At 47.8% G+C, this 23,359-nt stretch overlaps 15 non-coding genes across 15 annotated transcripts; all 15 read left to right on the plus strand.

Moving 5' to 3' along the window:
• The first annotated feature begins 1,287 nt into the window (after window positions 1–1,287).
• LOC142689472 (U2 spliceosomal RNA) lies at window positions 1,288–1,478 on the plus strand. The gene has a single exon (XR_012858359.1). It is a non-coding gene; the product is annotated as a U2 spliceosomal RNA (small nuclear RNA).
• A 1,280-nt stretch (window positions 1,479–2,758) lies between these two features.
• LOC142689473 (U2 spliceosomal RNA) lies at window positions 2,759–2,949 on the plus strand. The gene has a single exon (XR_012858360.1). It is a non-coding gene; the product is annotated as a U2 spliceosomal RNA (small nuclear RNA).
• Window positions 2,950–4,245: 1,296 nt separating this feature from the next.
• Window positions 4,246–4,436, plus strand: LOC142689327 (U2 spliceosomal RNA). Its single transcript, XR_012858228.1, has one exon. It is a non-coding gene; the product is annotated as a U2 spliceosomal RNA (small nuclear RNA).
• Window positions 4,437–5,728: 1,292 nt separating this feature from the next.
• LOC142689328 (U2 spliceosomal RNA) lies at window positions 5,729–5,919 on the plus strand. The gene has a single exon (XR_012858229.1). It is a non-coding gene; the product is annotated as a U2 spliceosomal RNA (small nuclear RNA).
• A 1,306-nt stretch (window positions 5,920–7,225) lies between these two features.
• Window positions 7,226–7,416, plus strand: LOC142689408 (U2 spliceosomal RNA). The gene has a single exon (XR_012858302.1). It is a non-coding gene; the product is annotated as a U2 spliceosomal RNA (small nuclear RNA).
• A 1,288-nt stretch (window positions 7,417–8,704) lies between these two features.
• Window positions 8,705–8,895, plus strand: LOC142689329 (U2 spliceosomal RNA). The gene has a single exon (XR_012858230.1). It is a non-coding gene; the product is annotated as a U2 spliceosomal RNA (small nuclear RNA).
• Window positions 8,896–10,188: 1,293 nt separating this feature from the next.
• Window positions 10,189–10,379, plus strand: LOC142689330 (U2 spliceosomal RNA). Its single transcript, XR_012858231.1, has one exon. It is a non-coding gene; the product is annotated as a U2 spliceosomal RNA (small nuclear RNA).
• Window positions 10,380–11,643: 1,264 nt separating this feature from the next.
• Window positions 11,644–11,834, plus strand: LOC142689331 (U2 spliceosomal RNA). The gene has a single exon (XR_012858232.1). It is a non-coding gene; the product is annotated as a U2 spliceosomal RNA (small nuclear RNA).
• A 1,272-nt stretch (window positions 11,835–13,106) lies between these two features.
• On the plus strand, window positions 13,107–13,297 carry LOC142689333 (U2 spliceosomal RNA). The gene has a single exon (XR_012858234.1). It is a non-coding gene; the product is annotated as a U2 spliceosomal RNA (small nuclear RNA).
• A 1,292-nt stretch (window positions 13,298–14,589) lies between these two features.
• On the plus strand, window positions 14,590–14,780 carry LOC142689334 (U2 spliceosomal RNA). The gene has a single exon (XR_012858235.1). It is a non-coding gene; the product is annotated as a U2 spliceosomal RNA (small nuclear RNA).
• A 1,304-nt stretch (window positions 14,781–16,084) lies between these two features.
• Window positions 16,085–16,275, plus strand: LOC142689335 (U2 spliceosomal RNA). Its single transcript, XR_012858236.1, has one exon. It is a non-coding gene; the product is annotated as a U2 spliceosomal RNA (small nuclear RNA).
• A 1,268-nt stretch (window positions 16,276–17,543) lies between these two features.
• LOC142689336 (U2 spliceosomal RNA) lies at window positions 17,544–17,734 on the plus strand. The gene has a single exon (XR_012858237.1). It is a non-coding gene; the product is annotated as a U2 spliceosomal RNA (small nuclear RNA).
• A 1,276-nt stretch (window positions 17,735–19,010) lies between these two features.
• On the plus strand, window positions 19,011–19,201 carry LOC142689338 (U2 spliceosomal RNA). Its single transcript, XR_012858238.1, has one exon. It is a non-coding gene; the product is annotated as a U2 spliceosomal RNA (small nuclear RNA).
• A 1,276-nt stretch (window positions 19,202–20,477) lies between these two features.
• Window positions 20,478–20,668, plus strand: LOC142689339 (U2 spliceosomal RNA). The gene has a single exon (XR_012858239.1). It is a non-coding gene; the product is annotated as a U2 spliceosomal RNA (small nuclear RNA).
• Window positions 20,669–21,956: 1,288 nt separating this feature from the next.
• LOC142689340 (U2 spliceosomal RNA) lies at window positions 21,957–22,147 on the plus strand. Its single transcript, XR_012858240.1, has one exon. It is a non-coding gene; the product is annotated as a U2 spliceosomal RNA (small nuclear RNA).
• The last annotated feature ends 1,212 nt before the right edge of the window (window positions 22,148–23,359 follow it).

The raw sequence follows: 23,359 nt of genomic DNA on the forward strand, positions 1-23,359 counted from the left end.
TTGACTAAAAGCAGATTCCAAAAGTGTTTTTTGTCTTTGCTATTGTTTCTGTCTTTCTGAAGGGATCTCCCCTTTTAATCCCATTATTTCAACACCTGTTGGACAATGCATGAGTGATAATGAGCTCATTGATTAAATGCAATTAATGAATAGATTGCCACCTCTTGTTGTGTGTCGTCTGTGTTTCTGTGTTTCCGGCATTTCACATTGGAACACCTCATTCACCTTCCTTGTCTTCTCTCCGCCCTCCCTTTTAGGTAAGTTAAAGAGCTGCACCTGAGCCAGCCACTGATTGATTGATTGATTGATTGATTGATTGATTGATTGATTGATTGATTGATTGATTGATGCAGCACAACAGTCAAATAGTGGAGTGGAGTAGGGGAACAGCAAACAGCCAATAAAGCAGCCCGCCCGCTCGCCTGCCCGCCACAATGGACCTACCTGTGTACACTAGATGGATGTGATGGAATGTACTGTCGTCCCTACATTTCAAGAAGAAGTAAGAATTGCAGTTGCAACAAAGCCTTGCTTGCCTACAAAGAGAGCAGCAATTTGGATTTGTTACTATGTTACCTAGAAGAATAACAAACTGTGCAAGGATGGAGGTTGTAGGAGCAAGGAGAAGTTGTCTGTAAAGTTGGTGGATGCCTATTTTCCATTTTGCAGTCCCTTGTCTCCCTCTTGTGGCCTCCTGGAGGCAACTAGCTGTGCAAAAAAAAGACAGCCTGGCGGCCGGCTGTTGCAGTGTTGCCCTCTCAGGCAACACTGAGTGACTGACTGAGCCTCACCGTCTTATATAAAGTTCAGACGGAACTTTGCACGTGTCATAGTGGAGCCCTCAGGATTCCAGAGCCAGCTTTCTGACATCATAATGGGGCCTCAGAGATAAAAGCCTGGGCCCAGGCAGTGTTGGTCAGTGCTGCTCAGCAGGCAGCACTGGACTGGACTGGATTACAGCTGATACAAGGTGTGAAGGAACAAGGGGTGGCTGTGGGCATGCACTTGCTGCCGCTGCCAGTGTTTATCTGCATGGCAGCAGGGCATTTGGGCGTTGCCAGGAAGGCGTTTTTATGTAGATTCCTCCTCTTTCAGCACTGCATTGTGGTGCAAGCAAAAGAAGCAAATCCTGTCTGGCTTCCTCTCCGGCCTTTATTCACCTCCCGTGTAGCTGTGAGTGTGTGAGCCTGCAGGGCCCCATGGAATTGCCTAGAAGTAGGCTGAATCGCTGCAAGGGCTGAACAGCAGTATCGGGCAGGCTCGGGCAACGCGCGGCCCGTTCGGGTTATCGCTTCTCGGCCTTTTGGCTAAGATCAAGTGTAGTATCTGTTCTTATCAGTTTAATATCTGATACGTCCCCTATCTGGGGACCATATATTAAATGGATTTTTAGAACAGGGAGATGGAAATAGAGCTTGCTCTGTCCACTCCACGCATTGACCTGGTATTGCAGTATTTCCAGGACCGGTGCACCCTTTCCTTATGTGTTGACTAAAAGCAGATTCCAAAAGTGTTTTTTGTCTTTGCTATTGTTTCTGTCTTTCTGAAGGGATCTCCCCTTTTAATCCCATTATTTCAACACCTGTTGGACAATGCATGAGTGATAATGAGCTCATTGATTAAATGCAATTAATGAATAGATTGCCACCTCTTGTTGTGTGTCGTCTGTGTTTCTGTGTTTCCGGCATTTCACATTGGAACACCTCATTCACCTTCCTTGTCTTCTCTCCGCCCTCCCTTTTAGGTAAGTTAAAGAGCTGCACCTGAGCCAGCCACTGATTGATTGATTGATTGATTGATTGATTGATTGATTGATTGATGCAGCACAACAGTCAAATAGTGGAGTGGAGTAGGGGAACAGCAAACAGCCAATAAAGCAGCCCGCCCGCTCGCCTGCCCGCCACAATGGACCTACCTGTGTACACTAGATGGATGTGATGGAATGTACTGTCGTCCCTACATTTCAAGAAGAAGTAAGAATTGCAGTTGCAACAAAGCCTTGCTTGCCTACAAAGAGAGCAGCAATTTGGATTTGTTACTATGTTACCTAGAAGAATAACAAACTGTGCAAGGATGGAGGTTGTAGGAGCAAGGAGAAGTTGTCTGTAAAGTTGGTGGATGCCTATTTTCCATTTTGCAGTCCCTTGTCTCCCTCTTGTGGCCTCCTGGAGGCAACTAGCTGTGCAAAAAAAAGACAGCCTGGCGGCCGGCTGTTGCAGTGTTGCCCTCTCAGGCAACACTGAGTGACTGACTGAGCCTCACCGTCTTATATAAAGTTCAGACGGAACTTTGCACGTGTCATAGTGGAGCCCTCAGGATTCCAGAGCCAGCTTTCTGACATCATAATGGGGCCTCAGAGATAAAAGCCTGGGCCCAGGCAGTGTTGGTCAGTGCTGCTCAGCAGGCAGCACTGGACTGGACTGGATTACAGCTGATACAAGGTGTGAAGGAACAAGGGGTGGCTGTGGGCATGCACTTGCTGCCGCTGCCAGTGTTTATCTGCATGGCAGCAGGGCATTTGGGCGTTGCCAGGAAGGCGTTTTTATGTAGATTCCTCCTCTTTCAGCACTGCATTGTGGTGCAAGCAAAAGAAGCAAATCCTGTCTGGCTTCCTCTCCGGCCTTTATTCACCTCCCGTGTAGCTGTGAGTGTGTGAGCCTGCAGGGCCCCATGGAATTGCCTAGAAGTAGGCTGAATCGCTGCAAGGGCTGAACAGCAGTATCGGGCAGGCTCGGGCAACGCGCGGCCCGTTCGGGTTATCGCTTCTCGGCCTTTTGGCTAAGATCAAGTGTAGTATCTGTTCTTATCAGTTTAATATCTGATACGTCCCCTATCTGGGGACCATATATTAAATGGATTTTTAGAACAGGGAGATGGAAATAGAGCTTGCTCTGTCCACTCCACGCATTGACCTGGTATTGCAGTATTTCCAGGACCGGTGCACCCTTTCCTTATGTGTTGACTAAAAGCAGATTCCAAAAGTGTTTTTTGTCTTTGCTATTGTTTCTGTCTTTCTGAAGGGATCTCCCCTTTTAATCCCATTATTTCAACACCTGTTGGACAATGCATGAGTGATAATGAGCTCATTGATTAAATGCAATTAATGAATAGATTGCCACCTCTTGTTGTGTGTCGTCTGTGTTTCTGTGTTTCCGGCATTTCACATTGGAACACCTCATTCACCTTCCTTGTCTTCTCTCCGCCCTCCCTTTTAGGTAAGTTAAAGAGCTGCACCTGAGCCAGCCACTGATTGATTGATTGATTGATTGATTGATTGATTGATTGATTGATTGATTGATTGATTGATGCAGCACAACAGTCAAATAGTGGAGTGGAGTAGGGGAACAGCAAACAGCCAATAAAGCAGCCCGCCCGCTCGCCTGCCCGCCACAATGGACCTACCTGTGTACACTAGATGGATGTGATGGAATGTACTGTCGTCCCTACATTTCAAGAAGAAGTAAGAATTGCAGTTGCAACAAAGCCTTGCTTGCCTACAAAGAGAGCAGCAATTTGGATTTGTTACTATGTTACCTAGAAGAATAACAAACTGTGCAAGGATGGAGGTTGTAGGAGCAAGGAGAAGTTGTCTGTAAAGTTGGTGGATGCCTATTTTCCATTTTGCAGTCCCTTGTCTCCCTCTTGTGGCCTCCTGGAGGCAACTAGCTGTGCAAAAAAAAGACAGCCTGGCGGCCGGCTGTTGCAGTGTTGCCCTCTCAGGCAACACTGAGTGACTGACTGAGCCTCACCGTCTTATATAAAGTTCAGACGGAACTTTGCACGTGTCATAGTGGAGCCCTCAGGATTCCAGAGCCAGCTTTCTGACATCATAATGGGGCCTCAGAGATAAAAGCCTGGGCCCAGGCAGTGTTGGTCAGTGCTGCTCAGCAGGCAGCACTGGACTGGACTGGATTACAGCTGATACAAGGTGTGAAGGAACAAGGGGTGGCTGTGGGCATGCACTTGCTGCCGCTGCCAGTGTTTATCTGCATGGCAGCAGGGCATTTGGGCGTTGCCAGGAAGGCGTTTTTATGTAGATTCCTCCTCTTTCAGCACTGCATTGTGGTGCAAGCAAAAGAAGCAAATCCTGTCTGGCTTCCTCTCCGGCCTTTATTCACCTCCCGTGTAGCTGTGAGTGTGTGAGCCTGCAGGGCCCCATGGAATTGCCTAGAAGTAGGCTGAATCGCTGCAAGGGCTGAACAGCAGTATCGGGCAGGCTCGGGCAACGCGCGGCCCGTTCGGGTTATCGCTTCTCGGCCTTTTGGCTAAGATCAAGTGTAGTATCTGTTCTTATCAGTTTAATATCTGATACGTCCCCTATCTGGGGACCATATATTAAATGGATTTTTAGAACAGGGAGATGGAAATAGAGCTTGCTCTGTCCACTCCACGCATTGACCTGGTATTGCAGTATTTCCAGGACCGGTGCACCCTTTCCTTATGTGTTGACTAAAAGCAGATTCCAAAAGTGTTTTTTGTCTTTGCTATTGTTTCTGTCTTTCTGAAGGGATCTCCCCTTTTAATCCCATTATTTCAACACCTGTTGGACAATGCATGAGTGATAATGAGCTCATTGATTAAATGCAATTAATGAATAGATTGCCACCTCTTGTTGTGTGTCGTCTGTGTTTCTGTGTTTCCGGCATTTCACATTGGAACACCTCATTCACCTTCCTTGTCTTCTCTCCGCCCTCCCTTTTAGGTAAGTTAAAGAGCTGCACCTGAGCCAGCCACTGATTGATTGATTGATTGATTGATTGATTGATTGATTGATTGATTGATTGATTGATGCAGCACAACAGTCAAATAGTGGAGTGGAGTAGGGGAACAGCAAACAGCCAATAAAGCAGCCCGCCCGCTCGCCTGCCCGCCACAATGGGCCTACCTGTGTACACTAGATGGATGTGATGGAATGTACTGTCGTCCCTACATTTCAAGAAGAAGTAAGAATTGCAGTTGCAACAAAGCCTTGCTTGCCTACAAAGAGAGCAGCAATTTGGATTTGTTACTATGTTACCTAGAAGAATAACAAACTGTGCAAGGATGGAGGTTGTAGGAGCAAGGAGAAGTTGTCTGTAAAGTTTGTGGATGCCTATTTTCCATTTTGCAGTCCCTTGTCTCCCTCTTGTGGCCTCCTGGAGGCAACTAGCTGTGCAAAAAAAAGACAGCCTGGCGGCCGGCTGTTGCAGTGTTGCCCTCTCAGGCAACACTGAGTGACTGACTGAGCCTCACCGTCTTATATAAAGTTCAGACGGAACTTTGCACGTGTCATAGTGGAGCCCTCAGGATTCCAGAGCCAGCTTTCTGACATCATAATGGGGCCTCAGAGATAAAAGCCTGGGCCCAGGCAGTGTTGGTCAGTGCTGCTCAGCAGGCAGCACTGGACTGGACTGGATTACAGCTGATACAAGGTGTGAAGGAACAAGGGGTGGCTGTGGGCATGCACTTGCTGCCGCTGCCAGTGTTTATCTGCATGGCAGCAGGGCATTTGGGCGTTGCCAGGAAGGCGTTTTTATGTAGATTCCTCCTCTTTCAGCACTGCATTGTGGTGCAAGCAAAAGAAGCAAATCCTGTCTGGCTTCCTCTCCGGCCTTTATTCACCTCCCGTGTAGCTGTGAGTGTGTGAGCCTGCAGGGCCCCATGGAATTGCCTAGAAGTAGGCTGAATCGCTGCAAGGGCTGAACAGCAGTATCGGGCAGGCTCGGGCAACGCGCGGCCCGTTCGGGTTATCGCTTCTCGGCCTTTTGGCTAAGATCAAGTGTAGTATCTGTTCTTATCAGTTTAATATCTGATACGTCCCCTATCTGGGGACCATATATTAAATGGATTTTTAGAACAGGGAGATGGAAATAGAGCTTGCTCTGTCCACTCCACGCATTGACCTGGTATTGCAGTATTTCCAGGACCGGTGCACCCTTTCCTTATGTGTTGACTAAAAGCAGATTCCAAAAGTGTTTTTTGTCTTTGCTATTGTTTCTGTCTTTCTGAAGGGATCTCCCCTTTTAATCCCATTATTTCAACACCTGTTGGACAATGCATGAGTGATAATGAGCTCATTGATTAAATGCAATTAATGAATAGATTGCCACCTCTTGTTGTGTGTCGTCTGTGTTTCTGTGTTTCCGGCATTTCACATTGGAACACCTCATTCACCTTCCTTGTCTTCTCTCCGCCCTCCCTTTTAGGTAAGTTAAAGAGCTGCACCTGAGCCAGCCACTGATTGATTGATTGATTGATTGATTGATTGATTGATTGATTGATTGATTGATTGATTGATTGATTGATGCAGCACAACAGTCAAATAGTGGAGTGGAGTAGGGGAACAGCAAACAGCCAATAAAGCAGCCCGCCCGCTCGCCTGCCCGCCACAATGGACCTACCTGTGTACACTAGATGGATGTGATGGAATGTACTGTCGTCCCTACATTTCAAGAAGAAGTAAGAATTGCAGTTGCAACAAAGCCTTGCTTGCCTACAAAGAGAGCAGCAATTTGGATTTGTTACTATGTTACCTAGAAGAATAACAAACTGTGCAAGGATGGAGGTTGTAGGAGCAAGGAGAAGTTGTCTGTAAAGTTGGTGGATGCCTATTTTCCATTTTGCAGTCCCTTGTCTCCCTCTTGTGGCCTCCTGGAGGCAACTAGCTGTGCAAAAAAAAGACAGCCTGGCGGCCGGCTGTTGCAGTGTTGCCCTCTCAGGCAACACTGAGTGACTGACTGAGCCTCACCGTCTTATATAAAGTTCAGACGGAACTTTGCACGTGTCATAGTGGAGCCCTCAGGATTCCAGAGCCAGCTTTCTGACATCATAATGGGGCCTCAGAGATAAAAGCCTGGGCCCAGGCAGTGTTGGTCAGTGCTGCTCAGCAGGCAGCACTGGACTGGACTGGATTACAGCTGATACAAGGTGTGAAGGAACAAGGGGTGGCTGTGGGCATGCACTTGCTGCCGCTGCCAGTGTTTATCTGCATGGCAGCAGGGCATTTGGGCGTTGCCAGGAAGGCGTTTTTATGTAGATTCCTCCTCTTTCAGCACTGCATTGTGGTGCAAGCAAAAGAAGCAAATCCTGTCTGGCTTCCTCTCCGGCCTTTATTCACCTCCCGTGTAGCTGTGAGTGTGTGAGCCTGCCAGGGCCCCATGGAATTGCCTAGAAGTAGGCTGAATCGCTGCAAGGGCTGAACAGCAGTATCGGGCAGGCTCGGGCAACGCGCGGCCCGTTCGGGTTATCCGCTTCTCGGCCTTTTGGCTAAGATCAAGTGTAGTATCTGTTCTTATCAGTTTAATATCTGATACGTCCCCTATCTGGGGACCATATATTAAATGGATTTTTAGAACAGGGAGATGGAAATAGAGCTTGCTCTGTCCACTCCACGCATTGACCTGGTATTGCAGTATTTCCAGGACCGGTGCACCCTTTCCTTATGTGTTGACTAAAAGCAGATTCCAAAAGTGTTTTTTGTCTTTGCTATTGTTTCTGTCTTTCTGAAGGGATCTCCCCTTTTAATCCCATTATTTTCAACACCTGTTGGACAATGCATGAGTGATAATGAGCTCATTGATTAAATGCAATTAATGAATAGATTGCCACCTCTTGTTGTGTGTCGTCTGTGTTTCTGTGTTTCCGGCATTTCACATTGGAACACCTCATTCACCTTCCTTGTCTTCTCTCCGCCCTCCCTTTTAGGTAAGTTAAAGAGCTGCACCTGAGCCAGCCACTGATTGATTGATTGATTGATTGATTGATTGATTGATTGATTGATTGATTGATGCAGCACAACAGTCAAATAGTGGAGTGGAGTAGGGGAACAGCAAACAGCCAATAAAGCAGCCCGCCCGCTCGCCTGCCCGCCACAATGGACCTACCTGTGTACACTAGATGGATGTGATGGAATGTACTGTCGTCCCTACATTTCAAGAAGAAGTAAGAATTGCAGTTGCAACAAAGCCTTGCTTGCCTACAAAGAGAGCAGCAATTTGGATTTGTTACTATGTTACCTAGAAGAATAACAAACTGTGCAAGGATGGAGGTTGTAGGAGCAAGGAGAAGTTGTCTGTAAAGTTTGTGGATGCCTATTTTCCATTTTGCAGTCCCTTGTCTCCCTCTTGTGGCCTCCTGGAGGCAACTAGCTGTGCAAAAAAAAGACAGCCTGGCGGCCGGCTGTTGCAGTGTTGCCCTCTCAGGCAACACTGAGTGACTGACTGAGCCTCACCGTCTTATATAAGTTCAGACGGAACTTTGCACGTGTCATAGTGGAGCCCTCAGGATTCCAGAGCCAGCTTTCTGACATCATAATGGGGCCTCAGAGATAAAAGCCTGGGCCCAGGCAGTGTTGGTCAGTGATGCTCAGCAGGCAGCACTGGACTGGACTGGATTACAGCTGATACAAGGTGTGAAGGAACAAGGGGTGGCTGTGGGCATGCACTTGCTGCCGCTGCCAGTGTTTATCTGCATGGCAGCAGGGCATTTGGGCGTTGCCAGGAAGGCGTTTTTATGTAGATTCCTCCTCTTTCAGCACTGCATTGTGGTGCAAGCAAAAGAAGCAAATCCTGTCTGGCTTCCTCTCCGGCCTTTATTCACCTCCCGTGTAGCTGTGAGTGTGTGAGCCTGCAGGGCCCCATGGAATTGCCTAGAAGTAGGCTGAATCGCTGCAAGGGCTGAACAGCAGTATCGGGCAGGCTCGGGCAACGCGCGGCCCGTTCGGGTTATCGCTTCTCGGCCTTTTGGCTAAGATCAAGTGTAGTATCTGTTCTTATCAGTTTAATATCTGATACGTCCCCTATCTGGGGACCATATATTAAATGGATTTTTAGAACAGGGAGATGGAAATAGAGCTTGCTCTGTCCACTCCACGCATTGACCTGGTATTGCAGTATTTCCAGGACCGGTGCACCCTTTCCTTATGTGTTGACTAAAAGCAGATTCCAAAAGTGTTTTTTGTCTTTGCTATTGTTTCTGTCTTTCTGAAGGGATCTCCCCTTTTAATCCCATTATTTCAACACCTGTTGGACAATGCATGAGTGATAATGAGCTCATTGATTAAATGCAATTAATGAATAGATTGCCACCTCTTGTTGTGTGTCGTCTGTGTTTCTGTGTTTCCGGCATTTCACATTGGAACACCTCATTCACCTTCCTTGTCTTCTCTCCGCCCTCCCTTTTAGGTAAGTTAAAGAGCTGCACCTGAGCCAGCCACTTGATTGATTGATTGATTGATTGATTGATTGATTGATTGATTGATTGATTGATTGATGCAGCACAACAGTCAAATAGTGGAGTGGAGTAGGGGAACAGCAAACAGCCAATAAAGCAGCCCGCCCGCTCGCCTGCCCGCCACAATGGACCTACCTGTGTACACTAGATGGATGTGATGGAATGTACTGTCGTCCCTACATTTCAAGAAGAAGTAAGAATTGCAGTTGCAACAAAGCCTTGCTTGCCTACAAAGAGAGCAGCAATTTGGATTTGTTACTATGTTACCTAGAAGAATAACAAACTGTGCAAGGATGGAGGTTGTAGGAGCAAGGAGAAGTTGTCTGTAAAGTTGGTGGATGCCTATTTTCCATTTTGCAGTCCCTTGTCTCCCTCTTGTGGCCTCCTGGAGGCAACTAGCTGTGCAAAAAAAAGACAGCCTGGCGGCCGGCTGTTGCAGTGTTGCCCTCTCAGGCAACACTGAGTGACTGACTGAGCCTCACCGTCTTATATAAAGTTCAGACGGAACTTTGCACGTGTCATAGTGGAGCCCTCAGGATTCCAGAGCCAGCTTTCTGACATCATAATGGGGCCTCAGAGATAAAAGCCTGGGCCCAGGCAGTGTTGGTCAGTGCTGCTCAGCAGGCAGCACTGGACTGGACTGGATTACAGCTGATACAAGGTGTGAAGGAACAAGGGGTGGCTGTGGGCATGCACTTGCTGCCGCTGCCAGTGTTTATCTGCATGGCAGCAGGGCATTTGGGCGTTGCCAGGAAGGCGTTTTTATGTAGATTCCTCCTCTTTCAGCACTGCATTGTGGTGCAAGCAAAAGAAGCAAATCCTGTCTGGCTTCCTCTCCGGCCTTTATTCACCTCCCGTGTAGCTGTGAGTGTGTGAGCCTGCAGGGCCCCATGGAATTGCCTAGAAGTAGGCTGAATCGCTGCAAGGGCTGAACAGCAGTATCGGGCAGGCTCGGGCAACGCGCGGCCCGTTCGGGTTATCGCTTCTCGGCCTTTTGGCTAAGATCAAGTGTAGTATCTGTTCTTATCAGTTTAATATCTGATACGTCCCCTATCTGGGGACCATATATTAAATGGATTTTTAGAACAGGGAGATGGAAATAGAGCTTGCTCTGTCCACTCCACGCATTGACCTGGTATTGCAGTATTTCCAGGACCGGTGCACCCTTTCCTTATGTGTTGACTAAAAGCAGATTCCAAAAGTGTTTTTTGTCTTTGCTATTGTTTCTGTCTTTCTGAAGGGATCTCCCCTTTTAATCCCATTATTTCAACACCTGTTGGACAATGCATGAGTGATAATGAGCTCATTGATTAAATGCAATTAATGAATAGATTGCCACCTCTTGTTGTGTGTCGTCTGTGTTTCTGTGTTTCCGGCATTTCACATTGGAACACCTCATTCACCTTCCTTGTCTTCTCTCCGCCCTCCCTTTTAGGTAAGTTAAAGAGCTGCACCTGAGCCAGCCACTGATTGATTGATTGATTGATTGATTGATTGATTGATTGATTGATTGATTGATTGATGCAGCACAACAGTCAAATAGTGGAGTGGAGTAGGGGAACAGCAAACAGCCAATAAAGCAGCCCGCCCGCTCGCCTGCCCCACAATGGACCTACCTGTGTACACTAGATGGATGTGATGGAATGTACTGTCGTCCCTACATTTCAAGAAGAAGTAAGAATTGCAGTTGCAACAAAGCCTTGCTTGCCTACAAAGAGAGCAGCAATTTGGATTTGTTACTATGTTACCTAGAAGAATAACAAACTGTGCAAGGATGGAGGTTGTAGGAGCAAGGAGAAGTTGTCTGTAAAGTTGGTGGATGCCTATTTTCCATTTTGCAGTCCCTTGTCTCCCTCTTGTGGCCTCCTGGAGGCAACTAGCTGTGCAAAAAAAAGACAGCCTGGCGGCCGGCTGTTGCAGTGTTGCCCTCTCAGGCAACACTGAGTGACTGACTGAGCCTCACCGTCTTATATAAAGTTCAGACGGAACTTTGCACGTGTCATAGTGGAGCCCTCAGGATTCCAGAGCCAGCTTTCTGACATCATAATGGGGCCTCAGAGATAAAAGCCTGGGCCCAGGCAGTGTTGGTCAGTGCTGCTCAGCAGGCAGCACTGGACTGGACTGGATTACAGCTGATACAAGGTGTGAAGGAACAAGGGGTGGCTGTGGGCATGCACTTGCTGCCGCTGCCAGTGTTTATCTGCATGGAAGGCGTTTTTATGTAGATTCCTCCTCTTTCAGCACTGCATTGTGGTGCAAGCAAAAGAAGCAAATCCTGTCTGGCTTCCTCTCCGGCCTTTATTCACCTCCCGTGTAGCTGTGAGTGTGTGAGCCTGCAGGGCCCCATGGAATTGCCTAGAAGTAGGCTGAATCGCTGCAAGGGCTGAACAGCAGTATCGGGCAGGCTCGGGCAACGCGCGGCCCGTTCGGGTTATCGCTTCTCGGCCTTTTGGCTAAGATCAAGTGTAGTATCTGTTCTTATCAGTTTAATATCTGATACGTCCCCTATCTGGGGACCATATATTAAATGGATTTTTAGAACAGGGAGATGGAAATAGAGCTTGCTCTGTCCACTCCACGCATTGACCTGGTATTGCAGTATTTCCAGGACCGGTGCACCCTTTCCTTATGTGTTGACTAAAAGCAGATTCCAAAAGTGTTTTTTGTCTTTGCTATTGTTTCTGTCTTTCTGAAGGGATCTCCCCTTTTAATCCCATTATTTCAACACCTGTTGGACAATGCATGAGTGATAATGAGCTCATTGATTAAATGCAATTAATGAATAGATTGCCACCTCTTGTTGTGTGTCGTCTGTGTTTCTGTGTTTCCGGCATTTCACATTGGAACACCTCATTCACCTTCCTTGTCTTCTCTCCGCCCTCCCTTTTAGGTAAGTTAAAGAGCTGCACCTGAGCCAGCCACTGATTGATTGATTGATTGATTGATTGATTGATTGATGCAGCACAACAGTCAAATAGTGGAGTGGAGTAGGGGAACAGCAAACAGCCAATAAAGCAGCCCGCCCGCTCGCCTGCCCGCCACAATGGACCTACCTGTGTACACTAGATGGATGTGATGGAATGTACTGTCGTCCCTACATTTCAAGAAGAAGTAAGAATTGCAGTTGCAACAAAGCCTTGCTTGCCTACAAAGAGAGCAGCAATTTGGATTTGTTACTATGTTACCTAGAAGAATAACAAACTGTGCAAGGATGGAGGTTGTAGGAGCAAGGAGAAGTTGTCTGTAAAGTTGGTGGATGCCTATTTTCCATTTTGCAGTCCCTTGTCTCCCTCTTGTGGCCTCCTGGAGGCAACTAGCTGTGCAAAAAAAAGACAGCCTGGCGGCCGGCTGTTGCAGTGTTGCCCTCTCAGGCAACACTGAGTGACTGACTGAGCCTCACCGTCTTATATAAAGTTCAGACGGAACTTTGCACGTGTCATAGTGGAGCCCTCAGGATTCCAGAGCCAGCTTTCTGACATCATAATGGGGCCTCAGAGATAAAAGCCTGGGCCCAGGCAGTGTTGGTCAGTGCTGCTCAGCAGGCAGCACTGGACTGGACTGGATTACAGCTGATACAAGGTGTGAAGGAACAAGGGGTGGCTGTGGGCATGCACTTGCTGCCGCTGCCAGTGTTTATCTGCATGGCAGCAGGGCATTTGGGCGTTGCCAGGAAGGCGTTTTTATGTAGATTCCTCCTCTTTCAGCACTGCATTGTGGTGCAAGCAAAAGAAGCAAATCCTGTCTGGCTTCCTCTCCGGCCTTTATTCACCTCCCGTGTAGCTGTGAGTGTGTGAGCCTGCAGGGCCCCATGGAATTGCCTAGAAGTAGGCTGAATCGCTGCAAGGGCTGAACAGCAGTATCGGGCAGGCTCGGGCAACGCGCGGCCCGTTCGGGTTATCGCTTCTCGGCCTTTTGGCTAAGATCAAGTGTAGTATCTGTTCTTATCAGTTTAATATCTGATACGTCCCCTATCTGGGGACCATATATTAAATGGATTTTTAGAACAGGGAGATGGAAATAGAGCTTGCTCTGTCCACTCCACGCATTGACCTGGTATTGCAGTATTTCCAGGACCGGTGCACCCTTTCCTTATGTGTTGACTAAAAGCAGATTCCAAAAGTGTTTTTTGTCTTTGCTATTGTTTCTGTCTTTCTGAAGGGATCTCCCCTTTTAATCCCATTATTTCAACACCTGTTGGACAATGCATGAGTGATAATGAGCTCATTGATTAAATGCAATTAATGAATAGATTGCCACCTCTTGTTGTGTGTCGTCTGTGTTTCTGTGTTTCCGGCATTTCACATTGGAACACCTCATTCACCTTCCTTGTCTTCTCTCCGCCCTCCCTTTTAGGTAAGTTAAAGAGCTGCACCTGAGCCAGCCACTGATTGATTGATTGATTGATTGATTGATTGATTGATTGATTGATTGATTGATTGATGCAGCACAACAGTCAAATAGTGGAGTGGAGTAGGGGAACAGCAAACAGCCAATAAAGCAGCCCGCCCGCTCGCCTGCCCGCCACAATGGACCTACCTGTGTACACTAGATGGATGTGATGGAATGTACTGTCGTCCCTACATTTCAAGAAGAAGTAAGAATTGCAGTTGCAACAAAGCCTTGCTTGCCTACAAAGAGAGCAGCAATTTGGATTTGTTACTATGTTACCTAGAAGAATAACAAACTGCGCAAGGATGGAGGTTGTAGGAGCAAGGAGAAGTTGTCTGTAAAGTTGGTGGATGCCTATTTTCCATTTTGCAGTCCCTTGTCTCCCTCTTGTGGCCTCCTGGAGGCAACTAGCTGTGCAAAAAAAAGACAGCCTGGCGGCCGGCTGTTGCAGTGTTGCCCTCTCAGGCAACACTGAGTGACTGACTGAGCCTCACCGTCTTATATAAAGTTCAGACGGAACTTTGCACGTGTCATAGTGGAGCCCTCAGGATTCCAGAGCCAGCTTTCTGACATCATAATGGGGCCTCAGAGATAAAAGCCTGGGCCCAGGCAGTGTTGGTCAGTGCTGCTCAGCAGGCAGCACTGGACTGGACTGGATTACAGCTGATACAAGGTGTGAAGGAACAAGGGGTGGCTGTGGGCATGCACTTGCTGCCGCTGCCAGTGTTTATCTGCATGGCAGCAGGGCATTTGGGCGTTGCCAGGAAGGCGTTTTTATGTAGATTCCTCCTCTTTCAGCACTGCATTGTGGTGCAAGCAAAAGAAGCAAATCCTGTCTGGCTTCCTCTCCGGCCTTTATTCACCTCCCGTGTAGCTGTGAGTGTGTGAGCCTGCAGGGCCCCATGGAATTGCCTAGAAGTAGGCTGAATCGCTGCAAGGGCTGAACAGCAGTATCGGGCAGGCTCGGGCAACGCGCGGCCCGTTCGGGTTATCGCTTCTCGGCCTTTTGGCTAAGATCAAGTGTAGTATCTGTTCTTATCAGTTTAATATCTGATACGTCCCCTATCTGGGGACCATATATTAAATGGATTTTTAGAACAGGGAGATGGAAATAGAGCTTGCTCTGTCCACTCCACGCATTGACCTGGTATTGCAGTATTTCCAGGACCGGTGCACCCTTTCCTTATGTGTTGACTAAAAGCAGATTCCAAAAGTGTTTTTTGTCTTTGCTATTGTTTCTGTCTTTCTGAAGGGATCTCCCCTTTTAATCCCATTATTTCAACACCTGTTGGACAATGCATGAGTGATAATGAGCTCATTGATTAAATGCAATTAATGAATAGATTGCCACCTCTTGTTGTGTGTCGTCTGTGTTTCTGTGTTTCCGGCATTTCACATTGGAACACCTCATTCACCTTCCTTGTCTTCTCTCCGCCCTCCCTTTTAGGTAAGTTAAAGAGCTGCACCTGAGCCAGCCACTGATTGATTGATTGATTGATTGATTGATTGATTGATTGATTGATTGATTGATTGATTGATTGATTGATGCAGCACAACAGTCAAATAGTGGAGTGGAGTAGGGGAACAGCAAACAGCCAATAAAGCAGCCCGCCCGCTCGCCTGCCCGCCACAATGGACCTACCTGTGTACACTAGATGGATGTGATGGAATGTACGGTCGTCCCTACATTTCAAGAAGAAGTAAGAATTGCAGTTGCAACAAAGCCTTGCTTGCCTACAAAGAGAGCAGCAATTTGGATTTGTTACTATGTTACCTAGAAGAATAACAAACTGTGCAAGGATGGAGGTTGTAGGAGCAAGGAGAAGTTGTCTGTAAAGTTGGTGGATGCCTATTTTCCATTTTGCAGTCCCTTGTCTCCCTCTTGTGGCCTCCTGGAGGCAACTAGCTGTGCAAAAAAAAGACAGCCTGGCGGCCGGCTGTTGCAGTGTTGCCCTCTCAGGCAACACTGAGTGACTGACTGAGCCTCACCGTCTTATATAAAGTTCAGACGGAACTTTGCACGTGTCATAGTGGAGCCCTCAGGATTCCAGAGCCAGCTTTCTGACATCATAATGGGGCCTCAGAGATAAAAGCCTGGGCCCAGGCAGTGTTGGTCAGTGCTGCTCAGCAGGCAGCACTGGACTGGACTGGATTACAGCTGATACAAGGTGTGAAGGAACAAGGGGTGGCTGTGGGCATGCACTTGCTGCCGCTGCCAGTGTTTATCTGCATGGCAGCAGGGCATTTGGGCGTTGCCAGGAAGGCGTTTTTATGTAGATTCCTCCTCTTTCAGCACTGCATTGTGGTGCAAGCAAAAGAAGCAAATCCTGTCTGGCTTCCTCTCCGGCCTTTATTCACCTCCCGTGTAGCTGTGAGTGTGTGAGCCTGCAGGGCCCCATGGAATTGCCTAGAAGTAGGCTGAATCGCTGCAAGGGCTGAACAGCAGTATCGGGCAGGCTCGGGCAACGCGCGGCCCGTTCGGGTTATCGCTTCTCGGCCTTTTGGCTAAGATCAAGTGTAGTATCTGTTCTTATCAGTTTAATATCTGATACGTCCCCTATCTGGGGACCATATATTAAATGGATTTTTAGAACAGGGAGATGGAAATAGAGCTTGCTCTGTCCACTCCACGCATTGACCTGGTATTGCAGTATTTCCAGGACCGGTGCACCCTTTCCTTATGTGTTGACTAAAAGCAGATTCCAAAAGTGTTTTTTGTCTTTGCTATTGTTTCTGTCTTTCTGAAGGGATCTCCCCTTTTAATCCCATTATTTCAACACCTGTTGGACAATGCATGAGTGATAATGAGCTCATTGATTAAATGCAATTAATGAATAGATTGCCACCTCTTGTTGTGTGTCGTCTGTGTTTCTGTGTTTCCGGCATTTCACATTGGAACACCTCATTCACCTTCCTTGTCTTCTCTCCGCCCTCCCTTTTAGGTAAGTTAAAGAGCTGCACCTGAGCCAGCCACTGATTGATTGATTGATTGATTGATTGATTGATGCAGCACAACAGTCAAATAGTGGAGTGGAGTAGGGGAACAGCAAACAGCCAATAAAGCAGCCCGCCCGCTCGCCTGCCCGCCACAATGGACCTACCTGTGTACACTAGATGGATGTGATGGAATGTACTGTCGTCCCTACATTTCAAGAAGAAGTAAGAATTGCAGTTGCAACAAAGCCTTGCTTGCCTACAAAGAGAGCAGCAATTTGGATTTGTTACTATGTTACCTAGAAGAATAACAAACTGTGCAAGGATGGAGGTTGTAGGAGCAAGGAGAAGTTGTCTGTAAAGTTGGTGGATGCCTATTTTCCATTTTGCAGTCCCTTGTCTCCCTCTTGTGGCCTCCTGGAGGCAACTAGCTGTGCAAAAAAAAGACAGCCTGGCGGCCGGCTGTTGCAGTGTTGCCCTCTCAGGCAACACTGAGTGACTGACTGAGCCTCACCGTCTTATATAAAGTTCAGACGGAACTTTGCACGTGTCATAGTGGAGCCCTCAGGATTCCAGAGCCAGCTTTCTGACATCATAATGGGGCCTCAGAGATAAAAGCCTGGGCCCAGGCAGTGTTGGTCAGTGCTGCTCAGCAGGCAGCACTGGACTGGACTGGATTACAGCTGATACAAGGTGTGAAGGAACAAGGGGTGGCTGTGGGCATGCACTTGCTGCCGCTGCCAGTGTTTATCTGCATGGCAGCAGGGCATTTGGGCGTTGCCAGGAAGGCGTTTTTATGTAGATTCCTCCTCTTTCAGCACTGCATTGTGGTGCAAGCAAAAGAAGCAAATCCTGTCTGGCTTCCTCTCCGGCCTTTATTCACCTCCCGTGTAGCTGTGAGTGTGTGAGCCTGCAGGGCCCCATGGAATTGCCTAGAAGTAGGCTGAATCGCTGCAAGGGCTGAACAGCAGTATCGGGCAGGCTCGGGCAACGCGCGGCCCGTTCGGGTTATCGCTTCTCGGCCTTTTGGCTAAGATCAAGTGTAGTATCTGTTCTTATCAGTTTAATATCTGATACGTCCCCTATCTGGGGACCATATATTAAATGGATTTTTAGAACAGGGAGATGGAAATAGAGCTTGCTCTGTCCACTCCACGCATTGACCTGGTATTGCAGTATTTCCAGGACCGGTGCACCCTTTCCTTATGTGTTGACTAAAAGCAGATTCCAAAAGTGTTTTTTGTCTTTGCTATTGTTTCTGTCTTTCTGAAGGGATCTCCCCTTTTAATCCCATTATTTCAACACCTGTTGGACAATGCATGAGTGATAATGAGCTCATTGATTAAATGCAATTAATGAATAGATTGCCACCTCTTGTTGTGTGTCGTCTGTGTTTCTGTGTTTCCGGCATTTCACATTGGAACACCTCATTCACCTTCCTTGTCTTCTCTCCGCCCTCCCTTTTAGGTAAGTTAAAGAGCTGCACCTGAGCCAGCCACTGATTGATTGATTGATTGATTGATTGATTGATTGATTGATGCAGCACAACAGTCAAATAGTGGAGTGGAGTAGGGGAACAGCAAACAGCCAATAAAGCAGCCCGCCCGCTCGCCTGCCCACCACAATGGACCTACCTGTGTACACTAGATGGATGTGATGGAATGTACTGTCGTCCCTACATTTCAAGAAGAAGTAAGAATTGCAGTTGCAACAAAGCCTTGCTTGCCTACAAAGAGAGCAGCAATTTGGATTTGTTACTATGTTACCTAGAAGAATAACAAACTGTGCAAGGATGGAGGTTGTAGGAGCAAGGAGAAGTTGTCTGTAAAGTTGGTGGATGCCTATTTTCCATTTTGCAGTCCCTTGTCTCCCTCTTGTGGCCTCCTGGAGGCAACTAGCTGTGCAAAAAAAAGACAGCCTGGCGGCCGGCTGTTGCAGTGTTGCCCTCTCAGGCAACACTGAGTGACTGACTGAGCCTCACCGTCTTATATAAAGTTCAGACGGAACTTTGCACGTGTCATAGTGGAGCCCTCAGGATTCCAGAGCCAGCTTTCTGACATCATAATGGGGCCTCAGAGATAAAAGCCTGGGCCCAGGCAGTGTTGGTCAGTGCTGCTCAGCAGGCAGCACTGGACTGGACTGGATTACAGCTGATACAAGGTGTGAAGGAACAAGGGGTGGCTGTGGGCATGCACTTGCTGCCGCTGCCAGTGTTTATCTGCATGGCAGCAGGGCATTTGGGCGTTGCCAGGAAGGCGTTTTTATGTAGATTCCTCCTCTTTCAGCACTGCATTGTGGTGCAAGCAAAAGAAGCAAATCCTGTCTGGCTTCCTCTCCGGCCTTTATTCACCTCCCGTGTAGCTGTGAGTGTGTGAGCCTGCAGGGCCCCATGGAATTGCCTAGAAGTAGGCTGAATCGCTGCAAGGGCTGAACAGCAGTAACGGGCAGGCTCGGGCAACGCGCGGCCCGTTCGGATTATCGCTTCTCGGCCTTTTGGCTAAGATCAAGTGTAGTATCTGTTCTTATCAGTTTAATATCTGATACGTCCCCTATCTGGGGACCATATATTAAATGGATTTTTAGAACAGGGAGATGGAAATAGAGCTTGCTCTGTCCACTCCACGCATTGACCTGGTATTGCAGTATTTCCAGGACCGGTGCACCCTTTCCTTATGTGTTGACTAAAAGCAGATTCCAAAAGTGTTTTTTGTCTTTGCTATTGTTTCTGTCTTTCTGAAGGGATCTCCCCTTTTAATCCCATTATTTCAACACCTGTTGGACAATGCATGAGTGATAATGAGCTCATTGATTAAATGCAATTAATGAATAGATTGCCACCTCTTGTTGTGTGTCGTCTGTGTTTCTGTGTTTCCGGCATTTCACATTGGAACACCTCATTCACCTTCCTTGTCTTCTCTCCGCCCTCCCTTTTAGGTAAGTTAAAGAGCTGCACCTGAGCCAGCCACTGATTGATTGATTGATTGATTGATTGATTGATTGATTGATGCAGCACAACAGTCAAATCGTGGAGTGGAGTAGGGGAACAGCAAACAGCCAATAAAGCAGCCCGCCCGCTCGCCTGCCCGCCACAATGGACCTACCTGTGTACACTAGATGGATGTGATGGAATGTACTGTCGTCCCTACATTTCAAGAAGAAGTAAGAATTGCAGTTGCAACAAAGCCTTGCTTGCCTACAAAGAGAGCAGCAATTTGGATTTGTTACTATGTTACCTAGAAGAATAACAAACTGTGCAAGGATGGAGGTTGTAGGAGCAAGGAGAAGTTGTCTGTAAAGTTGGTGGATGCCTATTTTCCATTTTGCAGTCCCTTGTCTCCCTCTTGTGGCCTCCTGGAGGCAACTAGCTGTGCAAAAAAAAGACAGCCTGGCGGCCGGCTGTTGCAGTGTTGCCCTCTCAGGCAACACTGAGTGACTGACTGAGCCTCACCGTCTTATATAAAGTTCAGACGGAACTTTGCACGTGTCATAGTGGAGCCCTCAGGATTCCAGAGCCAGCTTTCTGACATCATAATGGGGCCTCAGAGATAAAAGCCTGGGCCCAGGCAGTGTTGGTCAGTGCTGCTCAGCAGGCAGCACTGGACTGGACTGGATTACAGCTGATACAAGGTGTGAAGGAACAAGGGGTGGCTGTGGGCATGCACTTGCTGCCGCTGCCAGTGTTTATCTGCATGGCAGCAGGGCATTTGGGCGTTGCCAGGAAGGCGTTTTTATGTAGATTCCTCCTCTTTCAGCACTGCATTGTGGTGCAAGCAAAAGAAGCAAATCCTGTCTGGCTTCCTCTCCGGCCTTTATTCACCTCCCGTGTAGCTGTGAGTGTGTGAGCCTGCAGGGCCCCATGGAATTGCCTAGAAGTAGGCTGAATCGCTGCAAGGGCTGAACAGCAGTATCGGGCAGGCTCGGGCAACGCGCGGCCCGTTCGGGTTATCGCTTCTCGGCCTTTTGGCTAAGATCAAGTGTAGTATCTGTTCTTATCAGTTTAATATCTGATACGTCCCCTATCTGGGGACCATATATTAAATGGATTTTTAGAACAGGGAGATGGAAATAGAGCTTGCTCTGTCCACTCCACGCATTGACCTGGTATTGCAGTATTTCCAGGACCGGTGCACCCTTTCCTTATGTGTTGACTAAAAGCAGATTCCAAAAGTGTTTTTTGTCTTTGCTATTGTTTCTGTCTTTCTGAAGGGATCTCCCCTTTTAATCCCATTATTTCAACACCTGTTGGACAATGCATGAGTGATAATGAGCTCATTGATTAAATGCAATTAATGAATAGATTGCCACCTCTTGTTGTGTGTCGTCTGTGTTTCTGTGTTTCCGGCATTTCACATTGGAACACCTCATTCACCTTCCTTGTCTTCTCTCCGCCCTCCCTTTTAGGTAAGTTAAAGAGCTGCACCTGAGCCAGCCACTGATTGATTGATTGATTGATTGATTGATTGATTGATTGATTGATTGATTGATGCAGCACAACAGTCAAATAGTGGAGTGGAGTAGGGGAACAGCAAACAGCCAATAAAGCAGCCCGCCCGCTCGCCTGCCCGCCACAATGGACCTACCTGTGTACACTAGATGGATGTGATGGAATGTACGGTCGTCCCTACATTTCAAGAAGAAGTAAGAATTGCAGTTGCAACAAAGCCTTGCTTGCCTACAAAGAGAGCAGCAATTTGGATTTGTTACTATGTTACCTAGAAGAATAACAAACTGTGCAAGGATGGAGGTTGTAGGAGCAAGGAGAAGTTGTCTGTAAAGTTGGTGGATGCCTATTTTCCATTTTGCAGTCCCTTGTCTCCCTCTTGTGGCCTCCTGGAGGCAACTAGCTGTGCAAAAAAAAGACAGCCTGGCGGCCGGCTGTTGCAGTGTTGCCCTCTCAGGCAACACTGAGTGACTGACTGAGCCTCACCGTCTTATATAAAGTTCAGACGGAACTTTGCACGTGTCATAGTGGAGCCCTCAGGATTCCAGAGCCAGCTTTCTGACATCATAATGGGGCCTCAGAGATAAAAGCCTGGGCCCAGGCAGTGTTGGTCAGTGCTGCTCAGCAGGCAGCACTGGACTGGACTGGATTACAGCTGATACAAGGTGTGAAGGAACAAGGGGTGGCTGTGGGCATGCACTTGCTGCCGCTGCCAGTGTTTATCTGCATGGCAGCAGGGCATTTGGGCGTTGCCAGGAAGGCGTTTTTATGTAGATTCCTCCTCTTTCAGCACTGCATTGTGGTGCAAGCAAAAGAAGCAAATCCTGTCTGGCTTCCTCTCCGGCCTTTATTCACCTCCCGTGTAGCTGTGAGTGTGTGAGCCTGCAGGGCCCCATGGAATTGCCTAGAAGTAGGCTGAATCGCTGCAAGGGCTGAACAGCAGTATCGGGCAGGCTCGGGCAACGCGCGGCCCGTTCGGGTTATCGCTTCTCGGCCTTTTGGCTAAGATCAAGTGTAGTATCTGTTCTTATCAGTTTAATATCTGATACGTCCCCTATCTGGGGACCATATATTAAATGGATTTTTAGAACAGGGAGATGGAAATAGAGCTTGCTCTGTCCACTCCACGCATTGACCTGGTATTGCAGTATTTCCAGGACCGGTGCACCCTTTCCTTATGTGTTGACTAAAAGCAGATTCCAAAAGTGTTTTTTGTCTTTGCTATTGTTTCTGTCTTTCTGAAGGGATCTCCCCTTTTAATCCCATTATTTCAACACCTGTTGGACAATGCATGAGTGATAATGAGCTCATTGATTAAATGCAATTAATGAATAGATTGCCACCTCTTGTTGTGTGTCGTCTGTGTTTCTGTGTTTCCGGCATTTCACATTGGAACACCTCATTCACCTTCCTTGTCTTCTCTCCGCCCTCCCTTTTAGGTAAGTTAAAGAGCTGCACCTGAGCCAGCCACTGATTGATTGATTGATTGATTGATTGATTGATTGATTGATTGATTGATTGATGCAGCACAACAGTCAAATAGTGGAGTGGAGTAGGGGAACAGCAAACAGCCAATAAAGCAGCCCGCCCGCTCGCCTGCCCGCCACAATGGACCTACCTGTGTACACTAGATGGATGTGATGGAATGTACTGTCGTCCCTACATTTCAAGAAGAAGTAAGAATTGCAGTTGCAACAAAGCCTTGCTTGCCTACAAAGAGAGCAGCAATTTGGATTTGTTACTATGTTACCTAGAAGAATAACAAACTGTGCAAGGATGGAGGTTGTAGGAGCAAGGAGAAGTTGTCTGTAAAGTTGGTGGATGCCTATTTTCCATTTTGCAGTCCCTTGTCTCCCTCTTGTGGCCTCCTGGAGGCAACTAGCTGTGCAAAAAAAAGACAGCCTGGCGGCCGGCTGTTGCAGTGTTGCCCTCTCAGGCAACACTGAGTGACTGACTGAGCCTCACCGTCTTATATAAAGTTCAGACGGAACTTTGCACGTGTCATAGTGGAGCCCTCAGGATTCCAGAGCCAGCTTTCTGACATCATAATGGGGCCTCAGAGATAAAAGCCTGGGCCCAGGCAGTGTTGGTCAGTGCTGCTCAGCAGGCAGCACTGGACTGGACTGGATTACAGCTGATACAAGGTGTGAAGGAACAAGGGGTGGCTGTGGGCATGCACTTGCTGCCGCTGCCAGTGTTTATCTGCATGGCAGCAGGGCATTTGGGCGTTGCCAGGAAGGCGTTTTTATGTAGATTCCTCCTCTTTCAGCACTGCATTGTGGTGCAAGCAAAAGAAGCAAATCCTGTCTGGCTTCCTCTCCGGCCTTTATTCACCTCCCGTGTAGCTGTGAGTGTGTGAGCCTGCAGGGCCCCATGGAATTGCCT

Source organism: Rhinoderma darwinii (assembly GCF_050947455.1).
Source record: "Rhinoderma darwinii isolate aRhiDar2 chromosome 5 unlocalized genomic scaffold, aRhiDar2.hap1 SUPER_5_unloc_29, whole genome shotgun sequence".
Classification (NCBI taxonomy): Eukaryota; Metazoa; Chordata; class Amphibia; order Anura; family Rhinodermatidae; genus Rhinoderma; species Rhinoderma darwinii.